Consider the following 23,166-nt stretch of genomic DNA (forward strand, 5'->3'; position numbering starts at 1 on the left):
GGAGGAGGAGGAGGAGGAGGAAGATGATGGCTGCAGACCTGAACCCATGTGGAATTTACCAGCCACAAATAGTTGTGGTATTGTAAAGTTAGATTAATTGGGATAAAGCTTCTATCATTATCAATTGGTTCTGAAATTATTGTATTGGCATCTTGTAAATTGTAATATTATTGATACATAAATCTGATTGGTTAATTAAGATTTAAGTGTTTTGATTCTACCAGTTCCTGGGTATTGTGATATGCAACCTCGAGGTTGGCTGCTCCATTTAGTTACTGGAATGTGGGATCACCAACTACATGGGTTTATGGCTGAGGAAGAACTAGGGGTGCCAGGGACAAGCGAACGAGAGCTGGGAACACAGCTATCAGGCGCAGTGGGGGCTAGCTGGAGAGAGTTGCCAGCAGTGGCACCCTCGAAGAGCCATCGAGGTTCGATTTTTAAAAATATTTCCTGCAACAATTACTTACTAAAATCTATATTCCATCTTTGCTGCCCTAGACCCAGTTGTGCAGCCCTTATGGGCCTCTATCTCCAGCTATTCTCTGTCCTGCACCTCTCAGGCATGGCGTCCCTCCCCTCCCCTCCCCTCCCCTCCCCTCATGGTGGATCTCTCCTTCTTCCTCTGTCCCTTGCATGGAAATCCTAAAAGTCCCACCTTTGTCTCCCTGATTCTCACTCGTGGAAGTGCAGATTCTCAGTGCAGCTTTGCGGATCCAGATTAACACAATACAAGTAGCACCAGACCAGACCCACAACACTGCAAAATGCCAAGCCAGTCGACATTCTAGCATGGAGGGGGAGAAGCTACTGACTGCCAATGGCTCCTGAGAGAAGGAGAGTCGATTTTATTTAAGGATGTGGCCCATCTGCTCCAGTGGTTGTCCCCACACAAGAGTATATGAGTAACTCAGATTGAACTCAATGGGAGAAGAAGAGGAGGTGGAGGAAGAAGAGGAGGGAAGGAGAAGAAGAAGAGGAGGAGGCTAGAGCATAACTCTGGGAAGAGTTATAGAGAGCAGTTGAGGATGAGTATGTTCAAAATAAATTGTATGAAATTCTATAAGAATTAATAACAGTATTTTTAAAAAGCAAGGTCAGTTCATTCCAATCCCATAGTTATTCTGTGTTAATAGGATTTAAAATTTTTTATGTGTATAAGTGGTTTCCCCCAAACATATGTCTGTGCATCTCTTGCATTATGGTATCCATGGAGGCCAGGAGAGGATGTCAGAACCGTTGGAGCATAATTTAAAGTGACAAGGCCAATCAGTCGTCCTCAGTTTCCATATACTGAAGGTTCATGGAATGTTCCCTTTACTTGTATATGACTAGAGACTAGACTAGACTGGACTGGACTGGATTAATGAACTCACGTGAGACAATTCAACATAATGACTGGAGTAAATACATACTGTCCCAGTTAATTTTTATCAACTTGACACAGTTCGAGTCAAAGAGGAACCTCTGTTGGAGAAATTCCCCTGTCACATTTGCCTTAGGCAGGCTTGTGAGACATTTTCTCAATTGCTAATTGATAGAGGAGGGCCCAGCCCACTGGGGTCAGTGGCACTCCCACCCAGGTGGTTGTGAGTACTATAATAACACAGGCAGATCAAGGAATGAGGAGCAAGCCAGTAAACTGTACTCCTTCATGGCTGCTCTCTGGATCAGTCCTACCCTCTGAGATCCTGCCGCTCTGTGATGGATTACAACTAACTGTAAATGGGATAAACTTTCTCCCTATATTGGTTTTGGTCAGTGTTGTGCTATCACAGGAATAGAAACCTAATTAAGACATGTGCTAAATGGAATGCTAAGGTTTTATATGTGAAGAGAGCTGTGCTGAGCTATAGAAGAAGATAACTGAAAGCCTACAGCAGTCTGCAATATTTTGTTCTAGGAACATTCTGAAATGAAGGTGTGGCTATTTGGTGATTGAGGCTATGATTAAAACAAGGCGAGAGATGAGAACTGGAGTATATGTGAAAGAAGGTGTATAAGAAATTTGAGTGGAACACAGGTTTTCTGAGATGTGTTACTTAGAAGAAATACTGGATACACAGAGACCAAACTGGATGATCTTGAAAAGGAGCCTCAGATGCTGTAAGTGGCTGAGATATCATTCTCAAAGGATTTTTTAAGAGGAGCAAACTCTCAGGCCTCATGTATGCTAAAGCACGCTCTACCACTGAGCTATACACCACCCCATACTTCTTATTGTGTTTCATGCACTACTTCACATTTTAAAAAGTGAATGCCATATACTAGGCTCCAATCCAGGCAAATGCAAAACTGATAGAGCTCTGTGAGTGTTTATGGATAAAAAGTGAGTGAGGGGCTGGAGAGATGGATGGCTCAGTCATTCACAGCACTGGCTGTTCCTCCAAAGAACTGGGGTTCATACACTCTGCATTTTCATTGATCCCAGACACATTTTTCTTTAATACTACATGCTTTACTGAAACATTAGATTCCAGTCGGATCTGAGAAAGTCATTTCAAAACTTACTCCCTTCTTTAGGAAGAAATAGTTTTCCGGAGTGATGAGACAGATCTCATTACTGCTTTTGTGGGTCTCTTGTCGCTGACAAGTACGCTGTTAATCCCATCGACAAAAAGACAAATAACTCCTGTAACTAACCATCGGACGCCATAACCATCGGACGCCATAGCTTGGATTGCTGCTGGCTGAGAGTTTACAGTACTTTAGGAAACAGGTTGCATGGCTTTCAAGAAAAATAATTTGATTCTGCCAAATCTTTGTTTTAATAGAGACAAAGCTTTCGTTTTGTGACAGAAAAACAAAACAAAGAGGCCATGCTTATACCAATACAATCCTTAAGTTTCCTAAGTGAATGGAGTTTTAGAAACGAGATTGTTTCTAAGGAAATACATTAATCTGGTTGTGGGCTTTTTTTTTTTTTTTTTTTTGGACTTGTATACTTCAATTGTCCATTGTTCTTCTTTGCATAGGCCTTTCTATGCAGTCATAAAACATTTTCTTAGAAACCATTATCAAATACAAGGAAAAGATAAAGAACTCTTTTGCTATGATGCAGAGATGGCTCTTTCTATAATTCCATTTGTGTACAACTTTATTATTAACTAGAACTTTTTTCATTTTATGACACTGTGGTGGTTTGAATAAAAAAATTACTTCTGCCCCCATGTTCACAGTCAAGCACTTGGTCTCCAGTTGGTGATGTTTTGCAAGGTTATGGGACTTTTAGGAGGTATGGTAGTTTGAATGAAAATGGACCCCATAAGCTCATAGGGAGGGAAACTTTTGGAGGCGTGGCCTTGTTGGGATAGGTGTGGCCCTGCTGGAGGAAGTGTGTTACTGAGGGGAGGGCTTGAGAAGTTCAAGTCAGGCCCAATGGCTCTCTTCCTGTCTGAAGATCTAAATGCAGTATTCTCAGTTATCTCTCTAGCACCATGACTGCCTACATGCTGCCATGCTTCCCTCTGAACTATAAGCCAACCCCATTTAAATGCTTTCCTTTATAAGAGTTGCTGTGGTCATGGTGTCTCTTCCCAACAATAAAAACCCTAAAACAGGAGGTGGTAGAACCTTGCTGAAAAAAGTATGTCACTCGGGCTAGGGCTTTGAGGGCTTGTTGCCTTACCTCTGTAGGCTTAGATTTAAAAAAAAAACAAAAAACAAAAAACAAAAACAAAAACAAAAAAAAAACCCTATGTTAATAAGTCTTAAAAGCTTCAATGGGACAAGGGGGACTGGACCCGTTGAAGTATCCTTGGGGTGATTCTAATCTTCATTGTCAGCAGTCCAGTCCACTAGCAAAACACCAAACATGAATCAGCAGCAGCTGCTAAACCAGAAGTAATTGTGAGTCTCCACCATCCAGCAGGAGTCCACTGAAGCAGCAAAAATCAACCAGAACATCACTAGAGGTTCTTTGATGTGTTTCTCTGTACAAAGTCACCACAAGTGAAGATCAGCAAAGAAAGCAAGGTGAACCAATGCAAGACGGTTGTCAGTGAAGCAGAGCATCAGTGAAGCCCAGTGAAAACCAGCAAGGCGAACCAACGCCAGAGTATCACCCACTCTCTGCTGGGTTCTACTTACGCTCTTTCTAAATACCAAGCAAAATATCTCAGGCTCTTTCACCAGACAGCTTCCAGAAAACACCACACGTCTGTGCTCAGCAAAACACCCTCTCACGTGTCTACCTCAACAAAACATCCTCTTATAATATAGTTTCCAGAAAAAAAAAAATCACTTGACACAACAGAGTCTGCAACAAAACTAGAAGTTCACACTTCACACCCCACTTCCTTTCTGCCTCCTCTGCTTCCTGTGTATAAATAAAATGTGACTAACACGCCTCTTGTTCCTCCCACAACACCTGCTTGTTGCCATTCCTTCCCCGTTATTATAAACTCTGCCTTAGGAATGGTAAGTTAGAATAAACCCTCCCTTTTATAAGCTGACCGTAGTGTTGTATCACAGGAGCAAAAACGTAACTAATTCAGAAGTCGCCAGCAGTTCTGAAGCCTGTGACCATGTCGGTTTTGGAGGATGACTGCTGTGAACAGAGCTTAGACGGCTGCTAACAGGCTAGGCTAGTCAGAGCTATGAGAGCCAATGGTAAATTTTAAGTTTTAATTACTGTCTCTAAGAGATACTTAAAACAAAAATACCTGTAACCTGTAAGCCCCTTGTCCAAGGACAGATACTTCCTGAAAAGCTAGAAGCTATTGTTTATGGAAGATAACAAGTCACAAGTTTTTGCTCCCCTAAACAAGTAAGTTTGACCGAACTGCATCAGATGTGCTTGATCACAAGTGGGCAGGAGGTATGTTGGGATGTATGCTTGCTCATTAGACCTGATGGGAAATACATAGCTTTATGAGTTTGCCTTTATAAGGCTGTGCACAAGGTGACTCACTGCCATTTTCTGGGAACCCCAGAATGGTCCTGGCTTTGAGAAAAAAAGCATTCTTCAGATTTGGCTCAAACTTGTAGCGGTGGTTTTATTCTTACCTGACAGACAGTAGTGCTAAAAGCCTGGGAGTCAGTAGTGCTAAGACACTACTAATACACAATGTCGATAGCTCATTCAAGAGGTTTCAAAGAAGAGCAGGTACTCCATCAACAAGTAGCCTAGAAGACATACATGTGATATTTTAGTAAAGGATATGATTGCATCTGCCTATGTCCTAAAGACTTGCTTGAGAATAAAATTTTAAAGTAATGGACTAATTTATTTAGTGAAGGAAAGTTCCAAAGAGCCTGTGGTGGTTTGAGTAAAAAATGTCCCTGCAGGGCTGGTGAGATGACTCAGTGGGTAAGAGCACCCAACTGCTCTTCCGAAGGTCCAGAGTTCAAATCCCAACAACCACATGGTGGCTCACAACCATCTGTAAGGAGATCTGACGCCCTCTTCTGGAGTGTCTGAAGACAGCTACAGTGTACTTACATGTAATAAATAAATAAATCTTAAAAAAAAAAGTCCCTGCTCCTGTAGGCTTATATATTTGAATACTCATGGCACTGTTTGGGACAGTTCTGGGTAAGTACAGCCTTACTGAAGGAAGTATGTTACTGGTGGTGAGGAGGGTTGAAAGCCAATACATAGCCTTGTTCCACTTCTAATTTGTTCTCTCTGCTTGCTATGTGTTGGTAGAAATAATACTCTCTCAGCTGTCTGCTACCATACCTCCCTGGCCATTATGGATTCTTCTCAGGAACCTGAAGCTCCAATAGATTCTCATTCTATAACCTACTTCTGGTCATGGTGTCTTATCACAGTAACAGAAAAGTAACGGATACAGTGGTTGGTACTAGGCAGGGCCTGGGTTGAGGGTGTTGCTGTGAAGACCCCAACCATTTGGGTGTTTGTTTATTTTGGAAGAATGTAGAAAGTTTGGATTAGACAGTAGGGCTGATAGCAATGCAGACTGTGGAAATCTGACTCAAGAGGTTTCAGAAGGGAACAATACTGTCAATTGGGCTAGAGACCATGATATTTTTACAAGGTCTCTAGCAGCCTTCTACCCATGTCCCAAGAACTTGCCTGCAGCTAAATTAAAAAGTAATGGCTCAGTTTCTTTGGTGGAGGAGATTTCAAGGCAGCACAAGATTGGATCTATGGGGCTGGTGAGATGGCTCAGCGGGTAAGAGCACCGACTGCTCTTCCAAAGGTCCTGAGTTCAAATCCCAGCAACCATATGGTGGCTCACAACCATCCGTAATAAGATCTGATGCCCTCTTCTGGAGTGTCTGAAGTCAACTACAGTGTAATTACATATAATAAATAAATAAATCTTTAAAAAAAAAGATTGGATCTATGATGTAGTTATTAAGAATAATGCTTATGTAGGTCTACATTAAAAAAGAGCAACTGGAGAATAAAGAAATACAAAATGTATAGTTTGAAAAAAAATGTATAGTTTGGAGAGACAAGTATTAGGAAGCCTATTGTGGTCAAGATGTGTGTTGACAGGCTGTAGGTGTTAATGAGATTTGTGTGATTAAAGAGACCTTCTCCACTTCACTAGATCAAAGGGAAGGGTGCCCCCAAGACAAGACCAGCTAAGATGGTCTGAGGACTTCCCTGTTCCTAGAAATTAACAGCATGTGAAAGTTGCTGCTAATATGATTCAAGAGGGCAAGGGTCCATCCTAAACTGACAGCCAAACTCGGCCGTATCATCCACACATGAAAGATTCAAGAGTGAGGGGCGGGCTGGAGAGATGACTCAGTGGTTAAGAGTACGGACTAGGGCTGGTGAGATGGCTCAGTGGGTAAGAGCACCCGACTGCTCTTCCGAAGGTCCTGAGTTCAAATCCCAGCAACCACCTGGTGGCTCATAACCATCCATAACAAGATCTGACNCCCTCTTCTGGAGTGTCTGAAGACAGCTACAGTGTACTTACATATAATAAATAAATAAATCTTTAAAAAAAAAAAAAAGAGTGAGGGGCTCATGGATTCCTCCCTCCACAGTTTCAGCGAGCTGCTGAGTAAGTAACATGCACTAGGGCTGGCTTACTGCAAAAGACGACCCTGAGAAGTCTCTATATAAAGACTTGTAAAGGTGACACCTGGGTTGTGGTAGAGACTCAAGATGTTAGAAATGTTAGAGAGACATCACAGTGGAGAGCTTAACACTGGGGGGGGGGGGCGGGGGTGGAGTGGAGGAATAGAAAGACCACACACAACAAAGCTGGAGGGTGGCCCAGAGACCAGACACAGAGCTACAGGGCTTGGAGATTTCCCTGCTGGGTTTCCATCTTGCTTTGATCCAATCTTTTGTCACCATTCTTCCACTTAAAAATGAAAATGTGAATCCTGTGCCATTATACATTGGCAACATATAATTTATATTTTGATTTTATAGGGGGTCATAGTTAAGAGATTGTCTTAAGATTTGTGAACAGTGTTGAAAACTATGAGGATTTTTGAAACTGGATTAAATGCACTTATATCAGGAGAGGGCCACGAGCCTAAAGAGCCAGGGGTCCAAATGTGGTGTTTGAATAAGAAATGTCCCCCATATCTTATATATTTGAACAGTTGGTCCCCACTAAGTGGTGCTGTTTAGCAAGGTTATGGAACCTTTAGGGGGTACAATATTGCTCAAAGAAATACTGTTGAGCCGGGCATGGTGGCACACGCCTTTAATCCCAGCACTCGGGAGGCAGAGGCAGGCGGATTTCTGAGTTCGAGGCCAGCCTGGTCTACAAAGTGAGTTCCAGGACAACCAGGGCTGTACAGAGAAACCCTGTCTCGAAAAACAAAACAGACAAAAAAAGAAAGAAATGCTGTTAATCTCACCGAGTGAGAATGAGACCACTACCACAATTTTTAAGCCACATTTGAAGCAAACTTTATTAAATTGTCCTGGCTAGGACAGTGGACGCTGCCCAGATCCATACTTGGAATTCCCAGAGAATGGTCCTGAATTACATTAGTCCAGTGCCTATAAAAGCAAAATCCACAGGCTACTACGTACTTCCCACCTTTGTCCAGTGGGGGCAAATGCACACCCTGAGATACTTCCTGCCTATGTACCTCCCATCTATGTGTGATCAAGCACGTCCTGTGCAGTTGGGCAACCAACCATGTTTACCAAAGGGAAAACACGTGGCTTGTTATCTTACATGAACAACATGCCCCAGCATTCCAAAAAGTTATATGTCCTTTAGGTGAGAATCATTTTTGCTTTTACAGATCTCTTAAGCACAGTAGTTTAAACTTAAAACATAACTTTAGCCATCCCAGGACATCGCTGGGAGTTTATAACTTTGCTCTACTTCCTGCTCGTTCTCTCCGCCTTGTGCAAACAGCAATCAGCAAGCTACCTACTTCTACCCCCATGCTTTCCTGCTTCTGTGTCTTCCCCACTATTAAAGACTCTGCTAAAATAAACCTCCCTCCTATAAATTGTCATGGTATTTTATCATAGCAACAGAAAAGCAAAAGACACTCAACTCCTCTTTTGCTAAAGGCTTATCTAGTCTTCATTGGCTCCCTGATATAAATGATATAAATGCTGTTATCGCTTTCAGGAGACTTAGGAGACTGTGAGTGCTTGGGTAATTTTCCCTAAGCTTTAAAAACAGAACAACAAAAAGCAAGGAACCAGAAAATAAATGCCATTGGCTAGGCTTCTCCCTCTTTCTCCAGTATATTCGTCATGCTTTGACCTTTCAGGGTAATTATGGAAAATAGTAGTGCTTGCATAATAAAATAAGGAAAGAAAAAAGTCAAAATATCAACTAAATAACCAATAAACATTTAGCTAGAAACCTCCACGATGAGAAGAGAGAGAGAAAGGGAGAGGAGGAAGGGAGGAAGAAAAAGGGGGAAAGAAGGAGAAGTGAATAAACACATTAGAAGAAGTCAGGGGTCATGTTGGGGGTGTCTAAGCTTTATAATCCTTCTGTTTTATAAGAAAATAGCAGGCATGGCTGGTGAGATGGCTCAGTGGTTAAGAGCACTGACTGCTCTTCCCGAGGTCCTGAGTTCAAATCCCAGAAACCACATGGTAGCTCACAACCATCTGTAATGAGATCAGATGTCCTCTTCTGGTGTGTCTGAAGACAGTTACAGTGTACTTACATATAATAAATAAATAACTAAAAATTTAAAAAAACTTTCTCTTAAAAAAAAAAGAAGAAAAAAAAAAGAAAGAAAGAAAATAGCAAGCAAATCAACAAAGGTCGGAGGAGTTACCTTCAGTTGGGTCTCATTGGATGAGAACTCCAACTTCCACTATTCTGTAGCAGGGTTACCCAATTCTCTGTGTGTGTGTGTCTGTGTGTGTGTGAGAGAGAGAGAGAGAGCGCTAGCATGTGGGTACCCAGTTAGATTACTTGTTACAGACTATTAGACCGCTGTGATCCCTCTGGGAAAGTGCTTTCCCTGTTCACCCCTGTGCTATAATTTCATAGAAAAAAATTTAAACCAGGAAAATACACATATGTTTATTTACATTGACAGAACTGTGTAAAATCTCTTTGTGGGAAGTAAGCACCACCTCTGGCTGGTGTCTTTCCATGCTGAACATGGGATTCCTGGGGGAATTTTACTTCTTCAGCATCCAATGTTTTTAACAGTCTGGTAGTCAAAAGGATGGGACACAGTGCCTGTCTTTAAACTATTGCTTTCTCTCCCAGGGGGCTACAGTCAGAGGTCGGCCCAGAACAGCTCACAATGAGGAAAGAGTTAATCACCTAATCCACAAATATGTGAGCATAGGATTATATCATAACCCAAGGAATATAATAAATATTTATGGGTTTACTCTGACATAAAAAAGCAATTAAGTAAACAAATAAATGGGAGGGAAGGGGCAATTACAGAAGTCACAGAAGAATCCTAATTAATAATACAGAACAAATCCAGGTTTTTAGGGCTACCAGAGTCCTAATAGGTTAATAACAATACCACATTAACCAAATGATTATGGATAAAATTCATTAGAAGTTAGATATACCACTGTCACGTTCCTTTAGTTGGAAACACTGAGAATGGAACACTACCTTTCTCTTTAGGTAAAATACCAAAACAAACAAAAATCTGTGATTTCAGTCTAACGAAAAAAACAGATAAACCCAAACTGAAGAACATCTGCTGGTTTCCTAGTTACTGTAATTGAAGAGTGTCAAGGCTGTGAAAGACAAACATGATGGGGAACTGTTAGAGATACAGAACCTAAAGACACAAGAAAACTAGCTGGGTGTGGCACTTGAGAAACACAGGCTGGAGGTTCAAAGAAAGTTCAAAGCCATTGTAGTCTACAGAGAGACTTCCAGCTCCAGGCTGTCAATCAACCACCTGTCCTAAGAACAACAAAAGGCAAAACAAAATAAAACAAATGAAACTCCCAGAAGCTGGAGAGATGACTCAGCAGAAAGAACACTTGCTGCTCTATTGGAGGACCTAAATTTAATTCCCAGAACCCACATCAGGTGGCTCACAACTCCAGTGCCAGAGATCTGGTCTCCTCAGCCACCCCCCACACACATAGAACACACTCATATACACAGACACATAAAAAAAAAAAAAAATAAATCTTCAAGAGTCAAAAGGGTCAGTGATGTCTTAGTGGGTAAAGGCACTTGCTGCCAAGCCTGACGACCCAAGTTCAAACCCCAGAGTCTACATGGTGGGAATGAGAGAACTACGTTTGTGAGTTGTTCTCTGATATCTGTGGCATGTACATCTCCCCAAATTGATTAGTTATGTGTAAAACAAAATAGAAGAAACATGAAGACCAAATGTAATATAAGATCCTACCTCAAATCCTATAACAAAAGATATTTTTGAAAAATTATGATATCCAAAACAAGTCTGTGTCTTTGGGTTTTACTAATGTTAATTTCGTATTTTTGATTAAATGTGCTATGGTTAATCAAGTGTGGCATTACCATTGGGGTAACGATGTAAAGAATGTGTAAGAGCTCTTCTATTATCTTTGGAACTGTTTCATAATTCTAAAATTGTTCTAAAAGTAATAGAATTCATTAAAATTAAAACTGTATGTAAATAATACAAAATTGTGCTTCTTCTGTTTTCTTTTCTTTTCTTTTCTTTTTTTTTTCTTTCTTTTTTTTTTTTTTTTTTTTTTTTTTTTTTTTTTTGGTTTTTCGAGACAGGGTTTCTCCGTATAGCCCTGGCTGTCCTGGAACTCACTTTGTAGACCAGGCTGGCCTCGAACTCAGAAATCTGCTGTCTCTGCTTCCCAAGTGCAGGGATTAAAGGCGTGCGCCACCACCGCCCAGCTTCTTCTGTTTTCTAAGTCTGGTACCTTCTAGAAAATTCTATTACTTTAAACTTATTTATTTTGTATGTATGGGTGTTTTGCTTGCCTGTACATCTGTGTACCATTTTGTGTGCCTGGTCCCAAACAAGCCAAATGAGGTTACTGGACCCCTTAGATCTGGTGTTTCAGATGGCTGTGAACCGCCATGTAGACGCTGAGACTTGAACCTAGGTCCCCTGGAAGAGTAGCCAATACTCAAGTCACTGAGCCATATCTCCAGTTCCCCTATTAGATTTTAGTATTCATAGACCCTAAGTATAAAATTGTCATTTTCAGGTTGGACCAGAGGGCTCTGCTCAGAGGATCCCGAGTTCAATTCCCAGCATGCACATCATCTAGCTCACAACCACCTATACTCCAGCTTCAGAGGGATCTGACAGCTTTGGCTTCTGTGGGCACCTGAGCTCATGTGCACACATATACCTGCTTAAAAATAATGCAATTCAGTTAAAAAATAAAATTGTCACTCTAATAACCAGGTATGGTGTACACCTGTAATCCTAACACTTGAAAGATGAAGGCAGGAAGATAAGAGGAATTCTAGGCCAGTCTTGGCTAGACAGCAAGTTCAAGGTCTCCCTGTGCTACCTTTTGAGACACTGTCTCAAATAAACAAACAAAACAAAACAAAATTTTAAAAAAAAAAATTGTCACAGACTATAAGTATGCAAGTATATGTGATCTTAAAACTGAAGTGCCAAGTGTAGAAATGACATACCTCATGGATCAAGTAAGCATGCTGTATGAGCTCAGATGCTGTAAAACCTTCCATTTCTAATATATGAGAGAATAAAGACATTAATTTAAAAAAAAAAAAACCCTCCCGTTTCTTTCTTCTCTGATGAACTTTGGGGCCATTTGACAGAGAACATTTGTCTTTGCCACCTGGTGACAGAACTGAGGTAACACCACAGTGACAGAGGACTTCTCTTCCTTCCCAAGCTGCACCTTCCCCCAAGTATTCAATCCCAGTGCCTCATGTACCCCCAAAAGAGCATCCACCAGTTAGCTCATGAGAACTGATGCAGCCACTGAGTGACGGAAAGGGAAGTGTTGGAGCAGGAAATAGCAACCTGCCTTTCGCACTCCCACTTCGAAAGCAGGGAATGGGAGAGAGTTGAGCACCTCAGAGAGCAATTCTGCTCTGCTCACACTTGCAGAATGATGGACAGGGAAGGACAAACGGGTAAGAATCGGATGCGAGCTGTCTTTATGTTTTCTTTTCCTGTATCCTCTTCACGTGTATGCCTGCATATGGAGGTGTGTGTGTGTGTGTGTGTGTGTGTGTGTGTGTGTAGAGACAGAGGCAGAGACTAGAATTCATTTCTAAATGCATTAAAGAGATCATCTGCCTCTTACAGTTATCTGCCCACAGTTATCTGTGGAAGTGCAGATAGAATTGAGACAGAAATGTCTGCTTGCCAGTTCTCCTAAATATATATGTTCAAAATTTTCAAACCATTAATGAACTGCAAAATAAGTGCATATTGAAGCAGAATATAGCTGTCTGAGCTAAGCTTGAAATGTCTTAACCAAATATTAAACAAATAATGGATGTCAAATTCTCTAAGATGCTTCAATAAAAACGAAGCAAATAGCCCAGCGCACGCCTTTAATCCCAGCACTGTAGAGGCAGAGGCAGGGGGATCTCTGTGTGTTCACGGCCTGATCTACAGAAGGAGTTCTTAAAACCCTGTCTTGAAAAACAAAAACAAAAACAAAAACAACCAAAACAAAACAAAATGCCAGCAAGCATGAGAAGAGAAAAAAATGGACTTTGGAGGTTGGATGCTAGATTTGGGAGTATTTATTATGACCTTAAGGTTAAATATATAGCATATATGTTTTATAAGTTTCAAAATATACGTTCTAAGACAGACAAATATACGTTCTAATACGTTCAACACTTAGGAGGCTGAGGCAGGAGGATCTTAGACCTGAAGCTTGTGTGTGTGTGTGTGTGTGTGTGTGTGTGTATGTGTACGTGTGTACATGCATAGCTGTGTGTACGTGCTGGTGAAGGACAAAGGTTGACATGCAGTGACTTCCTTGATCACTTTCAATCTTATTTTTGGAGTCAGCACCTCCCACTGCCTGGAGCTTACCAATTCAGCAAAGCTGGATGTCCAGAGGGTTCAGCAATCTGCCTGTGTCTGCCTCTCCAGACTGGACTTACAGATGTGCACCAGCACGCCCAGCTGTTTCCAAGGATCCTAGAGATCTGAACTTCATTGATGGAGCCATCTCTCTAGTCTTTCGTTTGTTTTTTGAGGCAGGGTCTTGCTCTGTCTTCCTGGTTTGCCTGGAACTCATCATGTAACCCACACTGCCCTCACACTTGTGACCCCTTCGCTTCTGCCTCCTAAACATTCTGAAGTGTACCATCCACAATGCCAGGCTCTGCAAACCTTGTAGTAACTTAGACCTGTCCCTGCTCAGATTACTGAGAGAGGCATAGGAAAACATGCTGGACCATCCACATGGGAGAGAGAGAGAGAAGGAAACACACACAGAACTATTATTATCAAGTTTCTTTTCTATGCTTATCCCATTTACAAAAGTTTATTCCTCATAAAGTGGATATTTTTATAACCACTGCACAACTGAACTGTGGGAAATTAACCAACTTGTGGTTATAAAACTGAACAGGTAACCAGGCATGATACCTTTAAGCCCAGCAGTCAGGAGGCAGAGGCAGATGGATCAATATTAGTTTAAGACCAGTCAGGGCTACATAGTGAGTTTCAGGCTGGCCAGGAATTCCCAGTGACACTCTGTCTCAAAATAACAAATATATTCCCCAGGGAAAGAATTATAACTTTCTGTAGTTGGCAGGAAATGACAAAGCCAAGGACGAATTTTAGAAAAGCAATAATGTTGTCCCTAATATGGGAATACAAGCATCTGAAAGGCAAGGATATTTATAGAATTGGTTTGGACATGTCCCTATAGGGCTCATAGGAGGTAGTGGTAGGAACATGGGCATTGCAGAAGGTAGTGAGTTACGTGATCAAGAGAGGCCACTTGGACAGGGCTCTCTGTAGGGAATTCTGAGGATGGAGGTCTTCTAGGAGGTACGGAGTGACACTCCTGCTTGATGAATTGTGGAAAGTCTTTGGGGGGCCACTTGGCAGGAATCTGACATTGGCCAAGGATGAGGAAATGGGTTCCAGGCAGGAATCTGACATTAGGCCATGATAAGGAAGTCAGTTCAGGCAGGAATCTTAATCTTAGGGTGGAACAAAAGAAGTAGGCTTCAGGCAAGAATCAGATTTTGGGCTTGGACAAGGAAGTGGGCTCAGGTATTTTGGTCATTCTGACAAATCCTAGGAAAAAACTGTCACGGGAGTAATCTTTGCTTACTGCCTTGCTTGTTCCTTATTGTACTGCTCGCCCTTAATACTTGCATGCAATTAATATGGTATAAAAGCAGATTGGGAAAAATTAGCCTGCCTCAGCCTCAGAACTGGCTGGGGTCATGCTACAATGTTGTATAATTGTCTCTCTTTTTTTTTCTTCTTTTTAATCCTCGCTCCTGTGCTGGAGAACCCGTTGGCTGCCTGAGCAGGCTTGGCCAATGAATGGAGTCTACCCCATGGGTATAAAGAGCCTTTGAGAATAGCCTGAAGTCTAGAGCAGATTTTGCAAACCTTGGAAGTAGCACTTCAGGGCAGAGGTATTACCAAGTATCTACAGAGGTGGCCCGGCTGCTGCTATGGGTAATAAAAAAATTTATTAAAGGTCTAAAGACTGGGGTGGTGTACTGGCTGATTTTGAGTGTCAACTTGACACAAGCTTGAGTTATCACAGGGAAAAGAGCCTCCATTGAGGAAATGCCTCCATGAGATCCAGCTGTAAGGCATTTTCTCAACTAGTGATCAAGGGTGGGAGGGCCCATTGTGGGTGGTGCCATACTTGGGCTGGCAGTCTTGGGCTCTATAATAAAGCTAGCTGAACAAGTCAAGGGAATCAAGCCAGTAAGTAACATCCCTCCATGGCCTCTGCATCAGCTCCTGCTTTCTGACCTGCTTGAGTTCCAGTCCTGACTTTCTTTGGTGATAATCAGCAATGTGGAAAGTGTAAGCTGAATAAATCCTTTCCTCCCCAAGTTGCTTCTTGGTCATGATGTTTGTGCAGGAATAGAAACCATGACTAAGACAGGTGGCATTCTGGACAAAGATCATAGATGTGAGCGATGGATAGCAAGAAAGGGATATGAGGCTGATGGCTTGGGTTTTTTTTCAGATATATTTATTTATTTTATGAATATGAATACACTGTAGCTGTCTTCAGACACCAGAAGAAGACATCAGATCCCATTATAGATGGTTGTGAGTCACCATGTGGTTTCTGGGAAGTGAACTCAGGACCTCTGAAAGAGCAGTCAGTGCTCTTTTTTTTTTTTTTTTAATTTTCTTTATTTTCTTTATTTACATTTCAAATGCTATCCCGAAAGTTCCCTATACCCCCCTGCCCCTGCTCCCCTACCCACCCACTCCCACTACTTGGCCCAGGCCTTCCCTTGTGCTGGGTCATATAAAGTTTGCAAGACCAAGGGGCCTCTATTCCCAGTGATGGCCGATTAGGTCATCTTCTGCTACATATGCAGCTAGAGACACAAGCTCAGGGGGTACTGGTTAGCTCATATTGTTGTTCCACCTACAGGGTTACAGCCCCCTTCAGTTCCTTGGGTACTTTCTCTAGCTCCTCCATTGGGGACCCTGTGTTCCATCCAATAGCTGGCTGTGAGCATCCACTTCGGTGTTTGCCAGGCACTGGCATAGCCTCACAAGAGGCCAAAATATCAGGGTCCCTTCAGCAGAATCTTGCTGGCATGAGCATTAGTATCTAGGTTTGGTGGCTGATGATGGGATGGATCCCCGGGTGGGGTAGTCTCTGGATAGTCCATCCTTTCATCTTAGCTCTAAATTTTGTGTCTGTACCTATATCCTTTCATGAGTATTTTGTTCCTTATTCTAAGGAGGAATGAAGTATCCACACAATGGTCCTCTTTCTTGGTTTTCTTCTGTTTTGCATAATGTATCTTCGGTATTCTAAGTTTCAGGGCTAATATCCACTTATCAGTGAGTGCATATCTAGTGACTTCTTTTGTGATTGGGTTACCTCACTGTCTTAGTCAGGGTTTCTATTCCTGCACAAACATCATGACCAAGAAGCAAGTTGGGGAGGAAAGGGTTTATTTGGCTTACATTTCCATATTGCTGTTGATCACCAAAGGATGCAGGACTGGAACTCAAGCAGGTCAGAAAGCAGGAGCTGATGCAGAGGCTATGGAGGGATGTTCTTTACTGGCTTGCCTCCCCTGGCTTGCTCAACCTGCTCTCTTATAGAATCCAAGACTACCAGCCNAGAGATGGTCCCACCCACAAGGGGCCTCTCCCCTTGATCACTAATTGAGAAAATGCCCCACAGCTGGATCTCATGGGGGCATTTCCTCAACTAAATCTCCTTTCTCTGTGATAACTCCAGCTGTGTCAAGTTGACACAAANCTAACCAGTACACTCACTAAGGATGATATCCTCCAGATACATCCATTTGCCCAAGAATTTCATAAATTCATTGTTTTTAATAGTTGAGTAGTACTCCATTGTATAAATGTACCACAGTTTCTGTATCCATTCCTCTATTGAGGGACATCTGGGTTCTTTCCAGCTTCTGGCTATTATAAATAAAGCTGCTATGAACATAGTGGAGCATGTGTCCTTATTACCAGTTGGAAGATCTTCTGGGTATATGCCCAGAAGAGGTATTGTTGGGTCCTCCGGTAGTACTATGTCCAATTTTCTGAGGAACCGCCAGACTGATTTCCAGAGTGGTGCAGTCAGTGCGCTTAACCACTGAGCCATCTCTTCAGCACTGACTGGTGGCTTCTTTAATGGCCTTTGACTTAGAGGATTAACTAGATAAAAGAGAAATGGAAGTGCTGGCCTGGAGGTTTCTGCAGCTATGAAGCCCAAAGAGGAAGAGGGTCCAGATTAGACCGGTAGCAAAGAGCCAATCCTGGCCCCCCAAACCTGGAGCCTATGGAAGGAATCAGGTATGGATGAGGAAGAGAATGACCTGAAAGCAACAAAAGATTCTGAAAGGCTTGCCCCTGATACAAAGAAAGCGAAAAATCCATGGTCCAACAGACAGGAGTCTTAGCAGTGGTCAGAGGTGAGAGACCATGGTAATTAAAGAGTATTCTGCACCAGAACTGCAAGAATTAGGAAAAGCTTGAAACCAGCAATGAAGGCACCCCCCACACCTGGCTCGAGAGGCTGTGGGATAGCAGAGACTCTGAGCACCATAACCACATACAAGCTGCACAGCCTGAGGCATATGGGGGCAATCAGGCCCCATGGAGTGGTTTACTTGGTCATCACCAGTAGAAGTCCCGTGGGTATCAGGGGCTGGAGGACCATAGAGTAGGGTCAGATCATAGACAGACAACTGGGTTTGAGAGAGGCAATGAAGATGTCCAGTTCACAGGGCCTGAGAGGGCAGTTTCACCAGAGACAAAGAGCTGGATTCAGTAAGGAATAAGGAATTCTTGAATTCAGTAAGGAATTCAAGACTGGCTTGGGAGCTTAGCAGCTTTGCTGAGTCCTTTGGTGGGGCAATCTTTATGAAGTAGAAATGGCTTTGGAAGTTGTAAATGGCTCAGACCAGCATGTCTAAAAATATCAGTGTCCTTAAATTGGGAGAGCAACCTAGAGGTAAGAGGAAAGCAAAACAGAGAAAAAGATCTATCTGGCTTACTAAAAAGCAAATGTGGCAAGTTTTGCATCAAGCCCAAGTTCCTAAGGAAAAAATTAACAGAAAGCTAAATTCTGTGCTAATGAACATCGGGAAGGCTTTAAAACCTGAAGAGCAGTTTATAGGAGCAGAAGTTCAAAGCTGCCCAGGAGTAGACAATTATCCCTCCAAACCAAGCAGTGTACCTTTCTCTCTTATGAAAGGATATGCCAGGAGTGGGGACTGCTTGCCCATCCAGGGTCTCCCTAAGCAGCGAGGTGTGGCAGACAGATGACAGTGCCAACCCAGAACAAATTTGACCAAAGGAACCAGCCTGAGCAGCAGGGCAGAGGGCGAGAGAATTACTCCTCATTGGCCCTGGGCAGGGCTGGGCAGCACGAGCCAGCCCCAACAAGTTTGTTATGGGTGGGCAAATGATGGGGAACTCCATGGAGGAGGGGTGGGTGTGGGAGTGGGATGGCTCAGAGAGAATGACTGAGGATTGTGGCGCTCTATGATAGCGCTTCCTTTCCTGGCACTGTAGCCAACATTGTTCTGTGGAAGAAACAATTGAGGCTAACATGAGAGACTTTGCTTATATTTAACTTCGTTGTGGACTTCCATGATCATCTGATTCAACCGAGTTTCCAAGTGCTTTGCCAGGGCTATCTCTAAAGTCCCAGTAATCATTACAGGATAGTGGCTTGGGGTTCAGGATCGTCGTTCCAGCCATCCTCTGTATAAAGGTTTGTTATTGCTGAAGAGTGTTAAGGACATGTGAATGCACCTGAAAGTAGGTGTGGCCAATTAGGTCAAAGGATGCAAAGGCCAGGTATTGTTGTGGAATTCTGGGGAGCTTTATGGTCAGGTAAGGTAGTGATACTCACATGACTATTAGGGAAAGTTTGTGATAGCCTGTAAATGTTTAAGTAAACAAAAAGTAACAAGAGTTGCTCTTAGACTCCATAGACGGGTCACTGGGAATCCCAGTGTCCGGAGAGAGTTACCTCCCTCGGGGTTGTTGGCCATAGCAGCTTCTAAAACTATAAAGGCTATTGCCACTGTTGTTGCATTCAAGAACTGAATTGGAAGACCCTATTGCTGGAGAGGTTTCGGGATTTAGTTGTCAAACTTGGAGAAATAAAGCTAAGACTGAGCCCAAAGCTATCTCCCTCCCTGGGAGGAGGGAAATCACCATTCCACTTCCACAACCACTCCTCCTCCATGGAGTTCCCCATCATTTGCCCACCCATAATGAACTTGTTGGGGCTGGCTCATGCTCCCTCCCTGGGAGATAGCTTTGCAATAATACGAGTTGCCTCTAAGGATACTGAGGCAATCAAAAGTCCTATTGAGTCACAGATTCTGCTTGCTTCACAGTGGAAGTGCGAGGCAAGACCAGACAGTTTGTGTAGCAGTGCTCTGAGTAGTTATGGATAGGACTCACTTTCTCATGAGACTTAAGGCCTACTTCTGCTCTACAGAGGGCAAGTCACAGCTGGTGCAGGAACTGGTACTGGAACAAAACCTGTGGACACGGAAGTCCCAGGCTCCAGGGGAGAAGCAACTGCTATCAGCTGATTAGATGGTGTGCCAGATAAAAAGCTCCCCTCATTGTGTTTTCAATCAGAGGTTATCACTACAGCCATTTGGACATTTTTTTGATTCCTGTTTTTTGCCCATTCCTCAATTGTGTTTTGTAGTAGGAGAGATAGCAGAAAGATATCCCAAAAGCTGCGCTGTGTTCTGGAAATGCATGCATGGTGAAAGGTCATGAGGATCTGTTACCTTGCTGGAGTTGGAGAAAAATAAGTCAGATATCACTGGAATTGGAAGAGAATAGTCAGTCATGTATGCACCTTCTCCAAGGCTTGGGGACCATTTCAGAGGAAAGGAATAGAAAGAGGAAGAGCCAGAGGAAGGGGTGGGGGCACTGGACAGGGCTGTCCTCTGAGCTGAACAATCACTGTCACAAGCCATTCAGCTGGGCTGGCTTGCAATCCATGGTCCCGGTTTGCCTTGTTGACTGTATTACAACCCTTTGTAGAGGAGTGGAGAATGTCACAAAGCCCTCACCTGAATTTCTAACTGCTCCCTATTATCTATTGTAGGCAACTGTCCTGCCTGTGTGTAGCCTCTGGAGGGGCATTCCATGTATACAGCTATGGGAAAGCCAGCATTCCTGTTGAGTAAAGACTTTCTCATGGGGCTTAGGATGGGGAGGCATATCTACACTCCAGAAAGTAACCCCAACCGGAGCCTTGTAAACTCCTGGGTTCCCCTGAGTGAATTTTGGTGGAATTACACATCAGGTAGTTGTTGGGACCTTAGAAAGAGGGGTAGATATTGCTTATGTGTAACTTTAACTTTTTTCAACCTGATTTTTAATAATGGTTCTTAAATGTTTTAACCTCCTTTGTAGCCCACCACACACCAGAAGATGTGGGAAAGAAAGGATACAGGGGAAGTGTTTAGAAAGGTTCTTTGGAGCAACTCCCGTCTGTGTTGTCTGAAAATTGGCAGTTCACAGGTCAGAAGTGGCAGCACTTCAGCAGACCTCAGCCTGCTACAGTGGAGACAGCAAATGTGAATCAGCAGCAGTGAGTTAGGCACAACCTAACAGAGACAGCCTCGGCTCCAGTCAGCAGGAGGGACCAGGAGGGACACCAGGAGAAGTTCTCAGGCTGTGCCTCTCTCAGGGAAGATGTGAGATCCAAAAGCATTGCACAGCTAGTTGTACCAGCAAGCCAAGCTCTGTCTCCATCAGCACATGCCTTCCTCAGCAGGTGCATCCAATCAGCCCGAGTTCAAGGAATCTGCAAGAAACTGCAGCACACAACCAGAAGTCTTCTGGTGTGTTTTTCTCTATGGAGTCCCAACAAACGCAGCTCAACTACATAATGTAAGGTACACTTATACATGAGTGTTGTTAGCAAAGAGTCCTTCATCACGTGTCCTTTCACGTGCTCACTCTAGCAGAAAATCCTCTCTTCTGTCTGTTTCAGTGAAACATTCCTTCACCAGTCTGCCTTAGCCTTTCACGCCTGTGTCCACTTTAATGAAATGTTCCTTCACATGTTTGCCCCAGCAAAACACCATCCAACTGACTTTCCAAAGAACCCTTAAGCTTTTACTTCACTTATGTCTCCTGAGGGGAAGGAATCTTAGCAGTGTGACCTAAAACGTAGATAGGAACAATGTTAGTTTTGGTGACTGACCCTTGAGAATGTGCTTCATTCTGTACTAAACTCTGCCTGTCTTCTATACCCCTACATGCATCTCGCCTAAATTCTTTCGACAGAGATCTCAGTGACCCAGTATTGAGGGACCCGTAAAGAATATTGGATCCTAACATCAGTCATCAAACCAAGACTCTGCTGACATCTCTAAACTAGAAATTACCCAAATGGAACACTAATGGGGTAAAGAGGACACACACAACGTGATGTATTTATATAAATGTCACTCGATCATGATAACAACAGGCTACATCTACATATGATTCATTAATCTCATGAATTCAATGTCGAGTCCAAGAAACTAGATACAAAGGGACACACGATGTTTCCTCTCGTCTGTGGCAAGTCAAAACAAAATGCACAAGACCAGTCTCTAGTGTTCAAGAGTATGCACTTAGAAAAGTCAACATCATGGCTGCCTTCAGGAGCAAAAGGGCATAGTGGTAGGGAGGGCTGCAGTTCCTTTTCTAGACTAAGTGTCTGAGGTACAAGTGTTTTCTGACAACTTGTTGATGATCTATTTTTGTCTTGCTTGATCTTCTTTTTTTTCTTTTTTCTTGTTTTATTCTTCTTGCTTGATCTTCTGATTGTGAGTCGTATTTCACAATAAAAATGATTCACAAAGAGGGAGGGAGATCAGAATCTCATGTCTATTCAACTTTACTGCCAGGAGGGGAAAAGGCATTTAGTGCTCCTGTATTGAACAAATAGGATACAAAAGTAAAGACCAGGGTTCCTCCTTTAAGAAGCTTGCTATTTTATGGGAATCAAGATATATAATATATGACATGGGTGAATTCAATAAGCCAGAAATAAAGATATGAGTCAGCTACTCATACTAGTTGTGTTTCTACAAAACACATTACCTAAAAGTTGCACTTAAAAGTGATGGTCTCAATAGGAAGAATTGTAGTAAAGATACAGGAGACTCTTGAAGTTACAGAGCGGATGCTATAAAGGATTCACTAATAAACTTGCTTAGAAATACTAAGTTACCCAAAGTAGAATGTAGCTAAAAGAGCATCACCTCCAACAGGACTAAGGTAAGTAATGAACTGACCTCTCTTGTTAGAAAGCTTGTACCACTGTTGAAGTGTACAGCTGCTGACAAAATGATTCTGCTAACGTTTATTCACTCACAAAGACCAACTTCCTATTGGACTCTGTGCCCATAACAAAAGGAGAGATGGCTCAGTGGCCAAGAGCTCTTGCTGCTCTTGCAGAGGACCCAAGTTTATGTACCTTGCACCCACATGGTGGCTCACAGTCAGGCTTAACCCCAGTTCCAGGAAATCTGATGGCTTCCTCTAACCTCCAAAGGCATCAAGCACAGACATGGAACATATACATACATGCAGGCAAAATACTCACATACATCAATAAATCTTAAAAATAAATCAACTGTCGAGCTGATAACACACTATGAAATATTAGATATTCCTACAGATAGCTGTTTCCCGTGATATATATGTCAGATTTAGTGGTCCTTTGGCTACCTATATTGGGCCACTTCTGCATAAGAGAATTACCTCAAGGCATCAAGAAGATCCAACTGAATGAGACTAGAAGACTTATCAGTAGTAGGATGGTCTCTTTTCACAAGATAAAGGGACTTCTTATCCAAACACAGGGACTATTTGAATAAAGAATATTATTTAGGGCCTGAAGAGATGGCTCAGCAGTTAAGAACACAGGCTGCTCTTCCAGAGGACCTGGGTTCATTTCCCAGCACCCACATGGCAGCTCACAACTGTCTGTAACTCCGGTTCCAGGGAATCAGACAACTTCTCGCAGACATATACACTAACACACATAAAATAAAAATAAATCATTAAAATAAAGAATATTATTTATAGCCAGGCATAGTGGTGCACACTTTTTTTTTTTTTTTT

The sequence above is a fragment of the Mus pahari genome, chromosome 3, assembly GCF_900095145.1.
Source record: "Mus pahari chromosome 3, PAHARI_EIJ_v1.1, whole genome shotgun sequence".
NCBI lineage: Eukaryota > Metazoa > Chordata > Mammalia > Rodentia > Muridae > Mus > Mus pahari.